At 35.8% G+C, this 16,620-nt stretch overlaps 1 pseudogene; it reads right to left on the minus strand.

The window, feature by feature from the left end:
• Window positions 1-13,081: 13,081 nt before the first annotated feature.
• LOC124974575 (Krueppel-like factor 3) lies at window positions 13,082-16,332 on the minus strand (annotated as a pseudogene).
• Window positions 16,333-16,620: the final 288 nt, after the last annotated feature.

A 16,620-nucleotide genomic window follows, 5' to 3' on the forward strand; every position in this document is an offset into this window, starting at 1 on the left:
AGTTACTCATCAGTGCCCAGACCACAAGTCCCTCTTGGTGACGCTCATTCCTTTGCCAGAATCCCTCCTGCATGCCACTCAAGTGCAGAGACCATAGCTTTTCCAGTTCAGAACATGCTGCACCCAGCTGGACCCCCTCAGGAGTCTGACATCTGACTATGAGCCTGTCCTCTTCCTCATCCCTAAGTGCTGCTTGGCAGGCAGTAGCTGAAGAGGTTCTCTTTCATCATGCTGAGAACCTGAGATGCAGCAAGTCTAAGAGGCTTGCTGAGATCACAGCTCACAGCTAGCTGCTGGCACCTGGACTTCTCTCTGAGACCTGGCCTTGGCACACTCTGCTTCAGTGCACACAGCTTCTCATGGGTACATGTTTATGTTCCCACCTGAGTTGGTGCATAATAAATCCCAAAGGACTTAAAATTAGCATACTTCAGTAACACAGCCACATCAATGTTTATAGTAGCTCAATTCATAATAGATAGATTGTGGAACCAAACTTGATACCCTTCAACAGAAGAATGGAAAAAAAAAAAACTGGTATTTATACAAAATGGAATATTATTCAGTCATAAAGAAGAATAATATTATGGCATTTGCAGGTAAATGGATTGAATTAGAGAATATCATGCTAAGTGAAATAAGCCAATCCCAAAAAACCTAAGGCCGAATGTTTTCCCTGATAAGTGGATGATGATATATAATGGGGTTGGGCAGCTGGGGGGTGAGAGGAGAATGGATGAACTTTAGATTATATAGAAGGAAAAGAGAGGGAGGGGTATGAAAAAGTGTGTTTTATTTTTAACAGAACAAGCTTAGCTTTGATACCTCTTTCATTACTAGTTGATAGAAATACACCACAATTACACAGGATTAGTTTCAAATTGTTACCAACAGACCATTTGAATACAACTATGAAGTTTCAAGAGCTCTGGAGCTCAAAAACAAGTATTTAAGTCCCACTTTACTTCAAAATAGATGGTTCTGAAATTCTTTGATGAGTAAGTATCAAAAGAACAAACCAGGAATTTTTCAACTCTAATCAGAGACCTTTGGGACACAAAGAGAATGAGCAAAAAGGAAAATAAGAGAAGCTGTAGATCAAAACACAAGTGAGGAAAGGTATGGATATATATATACATATATATGGAAGAAAACATAAACCTTAACCAAACCAACAAACCCAGCTCCATAACATACATCCCATGCTTGTATAAATACATCAAGATAGATTCTTCAATGTATAACTAAAAAACAATAATAAAAGTACAAACAAACAAAAAAACTGAAAGGAAGAGTTATGAAAGGAAGTTATGAAAGTTATGAAACAGTGAAAAGGAACATCATTCCCTCTAAACTCCTGTGCAAAGCAAAAAGAGCAAGGCTGGTGGTGCAGAGAAGCCACATGTGGACATAGAGGCTCACACCTAGTGCTGCTGCACAGGCAGCTTATGCTCAGACAATGCAGTTGGTTTTCCACTTTTGCAAGTTCTGTAAATATGTACTATAATAGTGTAAGCTTGAAAGACCCAGCATTTTCACTTTTAAAGTTTTTACTGAATAATCTTTACTTTCAAAATACATGGGTGGCTTTCTGATTTCTAATCTGCACACCTGTTTGTTTGCAGAAGTGCTGTGTAAATGAATGAATACAGTTGACGTACTTACTACCACTATTAAAAGGGAGGCTGTGCTACTCACTAGACGCAGACTGCTTGATCCCAATGCTATTTAATGGGGTATAGCAAGTATCAAAGTACAAATTACTGCCCAACATAACAGTGTCTTGTTGTCTTTCTTAGTGTTTCCATTAATTAACAACTTTTAAGAGAGTAATCAAAACAACATACATAATTTGAAACTCATTTTGACAATTAAAAAACTACAATTGCATACCCATTCTTCCAAGTTCTCTCTGACTGATGAATTTCTCCCAGATATAAAGAACTGTGCCCTTACTTCTGCAGAGTGTCCACTACAAATCCCACAGGTCCATTTGTTCAACATTTCCTCTTATTCAACAATTATTTATTGCATATGCACTGTGTACTAGATCTATTCTAGGGGATAAGTAGTGCAACTAGTAATGGTTGTAATTAAAAAATTTTTCTCATCCACATATTCTTCATCTTCTATGAGACTATATTATTTTTACAATTTAAAAACAAATTAGTAAGAACTCACTTTTAATATTTCTCCATAGTATGTATAAAGTTAATTCACTGCACATCATAGAAATATGAAAAACACTGCTTATTGTCTGACATTGCCACAAATTGATGTTCATCACTAATCTTCAAATTCTCATTGGGTATGGTGGCACATGCCTCTATTCCCTGCAACTTGGGAGGCTGAGGCAGGAGGATTGAAATATTGAGGCCAGCCTTGGCAACTTAGTGAGACCCTATCTCAAAATAAAAAATAACAAAAAGGGCTGAGGGTATAACTTAGTAAAATGCCCCTGGGTTCAATCCCCAGCACGAAAACAAAACAAATTCCTAAGTTTTTCCACTAAGAATTCTTGCTAAGGATAGTGATATAGTTCTAGCTTTAAGTTAAAAAAAATGGCAACATAAGTGTGTGACACTGGAAACTCCCATTTGAGTGCAATTATAGTCATAGCTGCAGTGAGTACAAAGTTTCTGAAACAAATTGGCTCAAAGTGAGATGGAACAGAGAAGTCATGATACTCACATCTTCACATAGGACACCCAGTAACTGCAGGCTGACACATGATGCCCTTCCCTCTACTGAGCACCCAGCAGACACTGGGTGAATACTAGTGTATGCAAGTCATTTCTTAATTAAGATCTAGGGGAAACGCACACACATATGTACATGTATATGTACAAATAAATATGAAGTAAACATTAGTCTAAAATATTACCACAATGACTAATTTTATAAACTACTGAATGCCTTTGGCTATAGACAATTAGAGAAAGAACTGTGAATAAATAAAGAGAAAGAAGAAAGAAAGACCCAATGAAACTTAACTACTGGTCTCTTCTGGATAGAGATAGCACACCCGATTAATATTTAATGTGAGCTTGTATTAAAAGATTACTCACTCTTGTTCATCTCCACTCCAAGGGATTTACCTAAATCTTTCACTGAATCCTCACACCACATTATTGATGCTACAGATGGTGGAGGCCTTGGGGTGGACCCTGCTGGGGAAATAGCAATCAACATGGAGTTGTGTAGGTACTGACAGCAGTGCTGGGTGCTACAGAAGGAAGGGACAGATCAAGAGGGCTTGATAAAGGCCCTCTTAACAAAAGTTCTCAATTTTAATTACCTGAGTTTCTGGATTTGGTTGGAATATACACACAGACACAGACACACAGACAGACAGACACACACACACACACACGCACACACACACACACACACGTGATCCAGGACTTGCCTCCAAGAATATTTTTCTAGCTAAATGTAGAGAAGTTATTGTTCTTTCATGAAGTAGGCAGGCCTGTTACCATTATAAACCATTAAAATGTTCTGGATTAGCACCTGCTGGAAGGAGTAAATCATCAAATAACTAGTAACATAACATTTGTTAATGTACAAAAAAATTCTTCTGACAGTTGATAGTTCTGTACACATCAAAACTATTACAACAAGGGCTGAGATTGTGGCTCAGTGGTAAAGTGCTTGCCTAGCATGTGTGAGGCACTGAATTTGATTCTCAGCACCACCATATAAATAAATGAATAAAATAAAGTTCTGTCAACATCTAAAATTTTTTTAAAAAACTATTACAACAATATGCAGCTGTGTTTCACCTACAGTCACTCCCTAACAAAACCCATGTAAGTTACATCTCAACCTAAAGCAAAAGTTCTTCTTTCAAAAAGACTCCTTTGGATTCTTATTCCAGTAGAGACCAGTCAACAGCATGCAGTTATTATTTAAAGCAAAAAGCATAGCCACTTAGCACACTTAATGCCACTATGTCCTGAGTCATCTACCAGCACCAGCCTCTGGAATCAGCTCTTCTGGCAGCCAAGCAGCTCTTAGAGGAGGTATGGGACTAACAATTGGAATCCAACACACTACCCTGAACACTGAACTATTTACATCTTTACAGCTAGCTCCAGAGGACTACAAAATGGATAAATAAATTCCTTATCCAACTGATTTAATCTTAAAAATATATTCATTTCAGTTTCTTACAGATGCATATTTCTTACTAATGCCAACTTTTGAAAATACATGTCTATCAGAGGGGTACATGATGATGTGTGTGAGAGAAACCAATCCAGTCAAATCCATGGAATATCCATACATAATGGAGTGCAAATGGGGAAGGACCAGAGAAAATTGAGATGAACATTTTAAGTCTGGAGGAGATGGATGCAGAGATAAATTCCAGCAGGGCAGATTAAAAAGGGACAGAAAGACACCAAGGCCTGTATAAGAAGGAATGGAGAAAAGGACCAACAGACAACAAAGGGAAAAACCTAAGAATCTTGTAACAAACCTGAGTCATACTTAATGCAGTAGGATAAAATAAATGTTTATGAATCAATTCATTGAGAGTGAAAGGAAGACCTAGGATTAGAACCAGTTGCCCCAGCTCTGGTCCCCAGGTCTTGTTTCAAGCCCAGGGCACATTAAATTTAAAGTAGCATGTGATATTCAGAAAGAAATATTAAAATGTATAAAATTATTCTAACCCAATTTAAAACATATTCCAAACTTAATTTCAAAATAATTCCTTCCTTCTTTGTTTCTGTAATTCTTCATACCAGACCCTTCTGTGAAAAGGAAAAAAAAAATCCCACTCTCATGTAACTGTGCCCTATTATGTAACAGGGACATAGAAGCACTGTTCCCAACCTAGCCAAAGATAAACTAGACCCTTACACTGCATGATTGACAGTCCTTATAATTTTATCCTAGGGAGAACAATTGCAGAGACTATTTTTATTCATACCAGTATTTGATCCTTTTCCTCAGTAATATTCTAGATGGCACTAATTTTCTATGGGTTAATTATATATTCCTGCAAACAGAATAGGTTTTTCTTTAGCTTTGTTTTGCTGAATTCACAGAGCCAACCCAAAGGAATATTACAACCAAATAAAAAATTATTTTACCAATTTAAAGACTGACTTATTTTCTTCAGGAATGCTTCTATGCTCCACCCTCTTGATTGTACACAGCACTTTTGTCTTTCTGTGATTTCCTTTATAGCAGTTTTTAAAACCATATAGATTACCAACTTTATTTTATTAAAAATTTTCCAACTATGATTTTCATGGGTAGCTAGAAGGTAGCTAATGTAACCATTAGTCAGAGAGCTTATTTAATTGCCTTAAAGGACATAGCTCAGAATGGACATCATCAGTATGTGACATCCTCCTGAAACTTCACTTTTATTACTGGTATTGTTTTATTATCCATACAAACTTGAATAGTAATTAAGTGTTGGAAACATCTGTATTAATACAAAAAATACAAGTGCAGAGACAGTGGTGAGCAAATGAAATTCTTCTATCACAGGTATAACCTTGAAGAATTACCTGACACCTTTGCTTTAACTTTTAGAACACCCTTGAGAAGAAAACAGTAAATAATAAATGTCAATGAACAATTTTTTTAAATGAAAACAGTCTCCTGAACATGCAAGATGACTGCCTTCAATGATCAGTACAATGCATTTCTTAGAACATCAAAGCCACTTTGTACAATGTTCAGAAGAGACAGAAGTAATGCCAACAGTTTCAAAGCCTCATAAAGCTTGGTCTTCATCCTTGAACACTATTTCTTTGACATTTCCTGACTTGGAGAAAGAAAACTGAATTATGTTTGTATTTTGGGAAAATAACAATTTATTGTATGTTATCTCTTAATGAAATGCTTTGGGGATGACAGCTAGTGTTTCTCCTCACAGGAAAATGGGCAAGCCATTGCCACCCTATGGCCTGTTCCAAGTCCATGCTTTGTGATGGCAGTGAGCAGGTCTGCTCCTTTTCTTTCAAGGCTCTTTCCTTCACCTCTTTCTAAGGTTCAATGTAGAGCATTTTTTCAATTGTACTATTGTTTTGATAGCACAAGCTCAAAAACTCCTGCTCTGGCCTGGTGCAGGAGCATGCACCTGCAGGCCCAGTTATTCTGGAGGCTGAGGCAGGGCTGATTGAACCCAGGAGTTCAAGGCCATTCTGGGAAACATACAGGAACCCTGTTAGCAAAACAAACTGTTTTCTTTTGCTTGGTAAGATGCTTTACACCAAGAAGCAGTAAGAGCAAAGCATTGATTTTATCAAAATTAATCCACATGTGTTCTCCTCCTTTAAGAATTAACATCGACAGAACTTCACAGTGATGATGTATCTCCCAACTTCAAATCAAGTCAGCTCTCCATCAGAACCTTTTATTCACCCATCAAACCAATCATCACTCAATTTTCTGCCTATTTAAAGAAATAGCATTTAACGTATGGTTGCCAGATGAAGAGATTCCCAAGTTATGGGGATGTGTTTTTTCCTCTATTATATCATCTTCCTTTAATACAGATTTCCCAGCACAGAGGAACAAGGGCAAAAAGTCCAACCAGGGAGGCATTTGAACGCCATGATGGGCTGATGTGAGAGATATTTGCTGGTGTCCCCAATCCAGCTGTTCATAGGCCCTTCTTGCTGAAGAATCAAAGTGAGAGAGCAAGAAGTAAAGCAGTCACTCATACGAACAAGCACCTTCTACATATTCTGAGCACTGTTGTAGGTGCCCAACAGAGGAGAAAAGCATTCTTTGCCCTTGTGGACATTCTTACTGAAGAAGACAAAGAATAAAAACCAGTGTGAGCAATATGAAGTGCTGTGGGGCAAAGGCTTAGTTTCTTGGGGTTTTGAGCAACTGAACATTAGCAGATTATTGTTTTGTCTAAGACAAGACCTCCCTGGTACCTTTATCAGACACCTGAATAAACTGAGGAAGCAAGCCATTCAGCACCATCATTCCTGTGTGTGTGCATGCTTATTAGTGTTATAAAGGCATTAGTCAGAGTTTAGAACTATTATCTGCTGGTGGTTAGTGTGACACAATCTATACTCCCAGTACTAGAAACAGGAAAGGGGATAAAAGCATTTTATCTTATGACAAATTGCTTTCCCTATGTCTCTTTTATGTTATAGTTAGTGTATTATCTTCATTTTTAAAAATAATCTATAACCTGGACTGGGGATGCAGCTCAATGGTGGAGTGGATAAAGAAGAAAGAAATTAAGTCATTCACAGGAAAATAGATGAAATTGATGGTGACAATTTTGATACTCAGAGAAAAATATGTTTTCTCATATGTGTAAAAAATGGGAAACATGAGAAAAATTTGGGGGTATGAATACACCATGAAGGTACAAGACAGACCAGTGAGGTAAGGTTAAGTGTTCAGGAGGAGGGAAGAGAAGAGTGCAGGTAAGATATCGAGGAGTGGATTTGATCAAATGAGGGTTCTTTTTTAAATGTATGCACAAATATTCCACAATGAAACCCATTATTTTGTAAATCAGTATGTGCCCATGTTATACTATCATATTGTATCTCTCAATATCAGGTCATATTCATTATACTGGAGTGTGATAAAAAATGTGTTCAAAGTTTGCAATATTTTATACTTAACATGGCTTTAAACAGAAAAAATATCTGTTAACTAGATATTCAATCTACAGTAGAAGAATTGTTATTAGAACCCATGTTGGACTTTCCTAATTAAAATATTACATGTGTGAACATTGACAAATTAAAATAAGGAGAAAGAAGGAGTTGATACATATATATGCTTGTTTGAAAAAGGGTTCTGAAGACACTTCCATTGAAATTAAATACATGATAGCTTTGCCTAGCAAATACAGAAATTATTATACAACATAGTGTCTATAGTTAATCATAATATATTGTACATAATGTATTAAAATATATTGAGAATGAATATTAATTGTTCTTACTACACAAATGATATTTATGAGATAGTGAATGTTAATTAACTAGATTTATTCATCCCACAATTATTTCTCAATATATCATGTTATATAAGATATAATTTTATTTTTTCAATTTAAGAGAAAATAAAAGAAAACAAAGTTTTGCACCTAATAAATATTCAATGAAGAAGTGAAAAGAATTCTTCTTGTGTGCAGAATCCACTCCTTTTTTCCCGACTGAATCTGTCTTTTTCATTTTGTAAAACAAGTCTTTGGATCTATGCAGATAAGAATCAGACCATCATCTTTCTATAACATCTCACTGATCTACACAAAGTATTAGGGTTAGTCCTAATTTCACTACAATCATTTTGATTAAGACAATTTAAGAAAACCATTTCTAAATAAATAGTACCATATGCTATAAAACTAAAAGAAGAAAATTTTATTTTTCTGGCTCAGTCATTTAGGTTTCCCATACAGGTTACTTGCACTTTTTCCTTCCAGATAGAAATTAAACTGCTTTTCCAAACAATGATCAGAGGCAGGAGCACTGAAATAGTCACATCACTGTAGAGGATATTAGACATTAGAGATTCAAATTAAATATCACAGATTTTGATAATCCCTGCATGACCTCAGTATTGAAATCCTTTAATACTTTAAAAATACTTGAGAAAAATTTTTGCTTCTGAGTTTTTGATGTTTAAACTCATAATTTCAAATTTCTGTACTAACTGGATAAGGGAAAACTTTGTTTCCAAATTGTCATTTGATCATTCTAAGTGTATTCTGACCAATTTCACAGACTTTTAATTAAACTTTGGCTCTAAATTTATTGTGGGATAAATATCACATTCCAAATGTAGATAGGAAACTATACAAAAGCAATTCAATTTTCTACAACTCTCTGGAAAGCAATGTGCAAAATATGATTGACAATAACATGCTCTTAAGCAATAACTTACATAAATTCCTTAACAGAATTTCATGAGAGATAATGATTTTGGTAACAAATTAAAACACTAAAACTGAACTATTGAAAGCCTGATTTAAGTTGTAAAAGAAATGATACAATTTCTTCACATTAGAAAATTGATGAGTTGTTTACCTATTTCTCTTTCCATTTTCTTAATCTTAGACAAAGGAACTTAAGCTAAACTGATGATACTGCTAATAAAATAAGTAGATGTGAAGTAAACCTTCAATTCTTTACTCTTTTGAAAATTTGTTCCTTTTAGTTATACATGTTAATGGAGTATTTTGACAAATTTATACTAACATGGAGTATATCCTACTCTAATTGGATTCTAATTGGGATCCCAGTCTTCTAGTTGTACATTACATGGAGATTCATTGTCATATTTTCATATATGTACATAGAAAAATTGTGCCAGATCAAGTGGGTTTAATCCCAGGGATTCAAGGTTAGTTCAGCATATGGAAATCAATATATATAATTCACCAATGAATCAACTTAATGACAAGAATTGCATGATTATTTCAATAGATGCAGAAAAAAATTGACAAAATACAACATTTATTCATGTTCAAAATGCTAGAAGAACTAGGCGTAGTAGAAACTCACCTCAACTTTGTAAATCTACATATGTTAGACAGCATTCTAATGGAGAAAAATTGAGAGCATTCCAAGAACTGGAACAACACAGGGATGTCCACTTTCACCACTTCTATTTAGCATAGTCCTTGAAACTCTCGCCAGAGCAATAACAAAAGTATGAAATTAAAGACATACAAATAGGAAAAGAGCTCAAACTATCCCTATCTGCTGACAATATGATCCTCTATTTAGAAAACCCAAATAACTCTATCAGAAAACTTGTAGAACTCACAAATTAATTCAGCATAATAGCAAGATATAAAGTCAACACCCATAAATCAAACATATTCCTATATATTAGTGGTAAATCCACTAAAAGAAATTGGGAGAATTATCCCATTTACAATAACCTCAAAAAAGTAAAATACTTGAGAATCTAACAAAAGAGGTGAAAGACTTCTGTAAGGAAAACTACAGAACATCAAAGAGAATTTGAAGACCTTAGAAGATGGAAAGATCTCCCATGTTCTTGGACAGGCAGAGTTAATATTGTCAAAATGGTCATACTATTAAAAGCACTACACCTGTTTCTCTTGAATTTGAAGATAAATAAGCACTGAAAAATAAGCCATCTCCTCCATGTCGAACAAATTAGGAAGAATGACAACATATAAGAAAAGCTGTGATAGCAAATATTCCATTATTATTCTCATTTAATGGAAACTACCTGGTGTATTCACTTAAGCAAAATATGGTATTCAAATAATGTGCATCTCTATCACTTTTACAAGGTAATTATAATAAAAAAATATTATATATTATATATATATATTTTTTTTTTTTTTTTTTTTTTTTTTTTGCGGTGCTGGGGATTGAGCCAGGGCCTTGTGCTTGCAAGACAAGCACTCTACCAACTGAGCTATCTCCACAGCCCAATAATTATTTTTGATGAAATAATCTTAACTTTTAACTTCATAGAACTTGTTTGCAACTCTAATAATATTATGTATTTTCCTTTGATCCTTAAAGTAGTAAAACATTTAAAACTATAGAAATTTAAAATTACTGTGTTGCATGACTTTATATTTCTAATAACTATACATTCTGAAATCACTTGTAGGGTTACATGGTTTCAATTGAATAAAACAAAGTACTCAAATGATTATATCAACTATATAATCATAATGACTGCCTAAACATAAAGAGCTAACTTAGATGTTCCATCTGTCAGCACTAACATACCACATTTTACAACTGGCAAAAGGTTAATTTTCAATTTCTATTAAGATGGCAGAAATTTAGCCATATAAAATGGCAGAAATGTAGCCATTTCATCTTATTTCTCTTCTTTCAAACCAAGGTATATATTCAGAAATAGTACTTCTCTGTCATCCCATGGAAGAAGTCATGAAGTAAGAATATTGAATACAATGAAAATTGAGTCTGGAGTGTGAAGAAACCAAAAATGAGTGAATATATGGAAGAATTTTTGTATCTTTCAGGTCTCTGAAAGAGAATGAAATAATCATTTTAAGGGGCAAAACTTACTGACCTAACATTCTCAAATAGCATAAAGTATAGTGAGACTTTCACATCACTTCTAAAGTAAATGAATGCTCAATTACCATGTAAAGGACTAATGACAATGGGACTTTAGTCTATGGCACACAGATTCTCTATTAGCCAGAAACAAATCCACACAGTATAGAGGATGTGACTAAACCCAACTCACTCTCTTCTCACAGATATTTCTGTGAAGAGCTAAAGAATTGATCAGTTCTTTTCAAAATTTTGCAATGTTTATCATGGGGTTCTTATGCAAATATATTCCAGGAAAGAAAGAGGAATATTCAAGTCAAACAAAATATAAAAAGAATTATATACTGCAGAAGTTTCACAGTGCTAAATTGATGAAAAGTATAAATATTTTTATAAAATTAAACAAGTCTTTAAAATATAGAACTCAAGATACATATACTGGTTATTTTGTAGTATTATTTTTATCTTACTGCTTATAACCCTAACTATTCACTGAGAGCACTCATTGTGGTAGGTAGAAGACTGAACCCCCAAAGAATGACACATCTGAATCTCAAGCAGTTGCGAATATATTATGTTATGTAAAAAGAGGGACTTATTACAGCTGATGGGCTTGTGACTACTATCAGCTGACATAGGAGATTAACCTGCATTATCTGGGTTGCCCAGTCCAATCACAGTGCACTTAAATGATGAGTAGAAAGGCAATAAAGGTCTCTATCAATGTGACAGAATGTGAAGACGCCATTGGTCATTGCCAGAGTTGAAGATGGAAGGTGTTACGAACCCTGAAGTGTAGGTAGCCTCAAGCAGTTGGACACATTCTCCCCCAGAGTCTTCAGACAGGAGCACAACCTTGCAGGACCCTAGATTTCAGTACAGTGAAAACCATTTTGAATTTCTAACCTCAGAACGTTAAGCCCCTAAATTTGTGATAATTTCTTACAGCCAAAATAGAAAATTTAGCACTCAAATAATACAGATGCAATTGTTAAAAAGTCATAAAGACTATTACAGCAAGAAGTTTAAAAAGAGTATAATCTCATATTAGGATAACACTAATTCAAAAAATAAACATAACAGAAATGACACCACCACCAAAAAAGAAAAACAAAAACAAAAACAAAACAAAAAAACAAAACAAAAAAAACCCTACATTTGAAAAGGTCATGAATGACTATAAATTTAAAGAAAAATCTAACATAAAGCCATAACTCAAATAAACCTCTTCTATGTGACATTAAGGGCCATAAATAGTACACATTTATCAACTTAAAATTCCAGATAAAAAGATAAACTCAATGATTTTGAATATCTAAGAGTACATTTAAAACAATTTAACTCAAACAATAGGGTTAGTTTCATAAGATATATCTAAAATACCATATAGGAACATTATAAAATGCAAAAGTCAAAATTTATGATGAATACAAGAAGGTTCTAAAATGAAATCATGTTGTTATTCTTTTAGTTCTCTTGTACCAGCCTGATTGAGCAGACAGACTAAGAAAATAAAGAAGTTAAAAAATTTAATCAGGGGATTATTGCCAATTTAATTATCTTTAAGTATCTTTACTGCCAGAGGTTAACCTTAACAGAATTCTCAAATAGAAATGCTACATACATTTTATGACTGTAGAATAAAACTTAAAACTTAAAGCAAAAAATAAATTCATTAAAAAATACTAAAAATATTTAAAATGTCATTGTATATAAGAATGTATTTAACAGTAGAGAGTAGTACATATCATTGAAGAATTCCTTCAGTATAAACAAAAGTTAATTAAGCAAATAAATTTAAAAGAAAAAACTGCAAAATTCTCTCAGAAAAGTAGGCAAATAGTCTGTTGTTTTTTTTTTGTTTTTGTTTTTTTTTTTTGTCTAGCAGGCTGGATACTGTATTTCTAATACATTTACTTTGATATTCTTCAAGGAATACATGGAGAAACCAACAGTTGGTTATGTTACTTTACATGTTTCCTTATTCTCATTACATTAAATGTTTCTATAAGAAGGGTTTGCTTAGCATTTGGGGGTGGGGGGAGTGTTCACATTCTTTAGTTCTGAACTGTGGTAAGGAGAGGGAGGAGTAGAGTGTGGACTACTGACCATATGGAAGTTTTGAATGATATAGAGATTCAGACCAGTTGAATCAAAATTAAAATGAACATGTAAAAAATGAGTTAGATAATGGGAGGGAGGACTGAGAGAGAGAGGCAGGAGAGTGGAGAATCACAATGAGGCAGAGACAGAGGCTTTCAGAAAAACATGTGGCACTTCCTAGTAGGGCAAGGTGGTCAGAACAGGAGACACGACGGTCACAGTATGGACACTGGAAAGTTTTGATTCCATTGTGGAAATGTCTTGTTAGTTCATCAGACCAAGCACATTTTCATGTGTATCCTTCCAATGTACATTTGTAGGGTTTTTCTCCTGTATGTGTTTCGTCAGTGTGCTTTCAAGTGGGAGCTTTTAGTGTATACTTCATTGCATCCGTCATAATAGCATCTGTGTATCCTCTGCTTCCTTTGGGTATCTGGAGATTCCGCAGGTAAAGGTCTCTTCCCGGGCTGCACTATGACCGAGGGTTATTCTCTTTCAACAATGCTTGAGGGGGGCACAGCGAGTTCATTAAAAGGGGTAGTGACATTTTTCGGGATAATAATCTGTTCCCTGTGGTTCAATCCCAGGTTCAATTTTAATTTTTTTTCTATAATATGGGCTTCTCATGTGATTTGATTACAGGTAGTTGCATGCTACTGTTTGAATTTTCCATCTCTTCTGACAAGGAGATCACGAGTGGCTGCTGGAGCTGGCTGGTGAACATGAAGGGGACAGGCTGCACCACGACTGACTGGATGACGGGCAGAATACCTCGGCTCCGGATTCCGTGCCGAGAGAAGGCAACTGCCATTACCCATGGACACGGGAAGCGGCACGCTGAAGGGCTGCACGCCCGGGGAAGTGGGTGAGTACTTTTTAATCGGTGGTCTAGAAGAAGGCATGCTCAGCCCCGGCAACGCTCTCCTAGGCGAGGATGGAAACTTGAGTAACGAAGGAGAATTCCCAGCGAGGGAGGCGAACCACTTGTTCACCGTGAGGTCTGCTGGCTCCACCTGTAATCCATGTGATAGGCCCTCTGGGGTCTGAAAGAACTTATCAGGTAATGGTGTGGAGAAAAAATGAGACCACCAAGACAATTCAGAAAAGGGGAGTGGAAAAGTTGTTTCTGCTTGTCAGAAACTGACTCTTGGAGATCAGCACCGAGTGATCCTCCATTGCAGCATGGCATAGCAGCTCATTCTTGATATGTCTATCAGGTCCCAGAGATACTAACTACCTGGAATTATAACTGATAGTATATTTTCTTTTCACTTTGCCATTATTTATGGGAGTGATAGTCAACCATTTTGGGGGGGGGGAAACTGACCTGCAACTATTGCTCTTTGTCATCTCACATTTCTTTTCCTTGCAGCTTCATTTCTGTGCTCTTTCAATGTTGTTAAAAGGTTCCCTACGTAACAGGATGCAACAAGAATGCCATTTCTAGTTTTACTTACTCTGGCTTCAGTGCTGACTTGTCAAGGCTGCTTTTGCATGTGCGATTTTCTGTATGAACGCATGCAGCTATCGGTTTTCAAATTCCACCTTGTTTGGACTAAAAATTGAAATTCCTTCTCTAAAATATTTAGTTGTCCTCTTCCTTCAGAATCCAGGAATCAGCCACAGTTGCAGAGCACTTTTTTGCAGCAGTGTCCAGCTTAACATTAAGAGTGCACATCCTAGGATAATGCTGCATTAGAAGCCTATGCTCCATCTGTGTGACTTTCCACCTGTGTGAATTATTCACTTATGTCACCTTCCATGTATGTGACCTTTCTACTGATGTGGCTTTCCATCTATGTGACTTTTCTACCTGTGTTACTTTGGGCAAGAAACTGCCTGATTTTCTGCATCTGTAAAATGAGGATGTTCAGTTAGCTTACCTCAAGGCTTGTGGTGAGCACTGAATAAGTGAATACAAGTTAGAAGGGAGCCTGGCTGATGGTTCACACCCAGTATGTGTTTGCTATTGCTAATGTTATTTAAAGTTTGCAACAACCCTATCAGAATGCCAGTGCACTTAGCTATCACCATTTCTCTAAAAAGAAAATGAGCTCAAAGGATCTAAAGTAGCTTATTACTTATGACAGGCCATTTCATAAACCCAGTCTTCAACTTCAATTCAGTTCCCTGCCCCCTCGCCGCCCCCAGTCAGTGATGTGGTCAGTGTTGTGGTCCCTGATCAATAAACTAAGAAGAGTTTCCTTGGCCTGAGGTAGTTATACAAGAGACACAGAATCAGAGCAAAAATGTCTTAGGATAGTGGATTAAATAACTTTCTTAGAAGAACTTTAAAAAATAAAATGTTTGTGGTTAACACTATAAAGATAATGCTATGCAGACTCTTTCTGCAGAATTTGGAAGCAGAAAGGAAGAGTTAATTAAAAAGGAAAAGATGCAAGGATGTGGGGAAAAGGTACACTCAAACATTGCTGGTGGGACTGCAAATCGGTGCAACCACCATGGAAAGCAGTATGGAGATTCCTCAGAAAACTTGGAATGGAGCCACCATTTGACCCAGTTATTCCACTATTCAGTTTATACCCAAAGTACTTAAAATCAGCATACTACAGTGATGCAGCCTCATCAGTGTTTATAGCAGCTCTTCACAATAGCTAAATTATGGAAACAACCTAGGTGCCCTTCAACAGATGAAATGAATAAAGAAAATGTGATACTTATACACAATGAGATATTACTCAGCCTTAAAGAATAAAATAATGGCATTTGCAGGCAAATGGATGGAACTGGAGACTGTCATGCTAAGTGAAGTAAGCCAAAACCCCAAAACCAAAGGTTGAATGTTTTCTATGATAAGCAGATGCTGATCCATAATGGGTGGTGGGGGTAAGAAAGAATGAAGGACCTTTGGATTGGGCAGAGGGGAGTGAGGGGATGGGAGGTGATTTGGTGGAATGAGATGGACATTATTACCCTTTATACATTTATGACTATACTACCAGTGTGACTCTGTACCATGTACAGCCAGAGAAAGAAGCTGTGCTTCATTTGTATACAATGTGTCAATATGCATTCTACTGACATGTATAAGTAATTAGAATAAATTAAAAAATAAAGGAAGAGAAAATGGAAATTCCTTGATGAAGAAACATGTTGGAAGATAAATGACTTCAATAAAAATTAGATAAGGGAGGATGATCTTAATGTGTGATTGGAAACACCATCTTCCCCTACCCCAGTCCATATTCTGGGGATTGAACCCAGAATGGCCTCATGCATGTAAGACAAGTGCTACTTCCTTAGACCAGGAACCCCATCTTTTAACTTTCATTCACCTTATCACCTATAAGAAACAAATGTAGAATGAGGCAGAAGCAAGTATTCTGACTTGTTGCATTTACACTTGCAATTTTCATCTTAGAGTTCTAGAACATGTGCTTCAGAAGAAGGGTATTGGGTCAGAGACAAACCTTATTCAATGAGCAGACCCCTGATTTTGATGAAAAGTTTGCATTTTGTTCTCAGTTTTAGT

This window comes from Sciurus carolinensis, unplaced genomic scaffold (genome assembly GCF_902686445.1).
Source record: "Sciurus carolinensis unplaced genomic scaffold, mSciCar1.2, whole genome shotgun sequence".
NCBI classification, from domain to species: domain Eukaryota; kingdom Metazoa; phylum Chordata; class Mammalia; order Rodentia; family Sciuridae; genus Sciurus; species Sciurus carolinensis.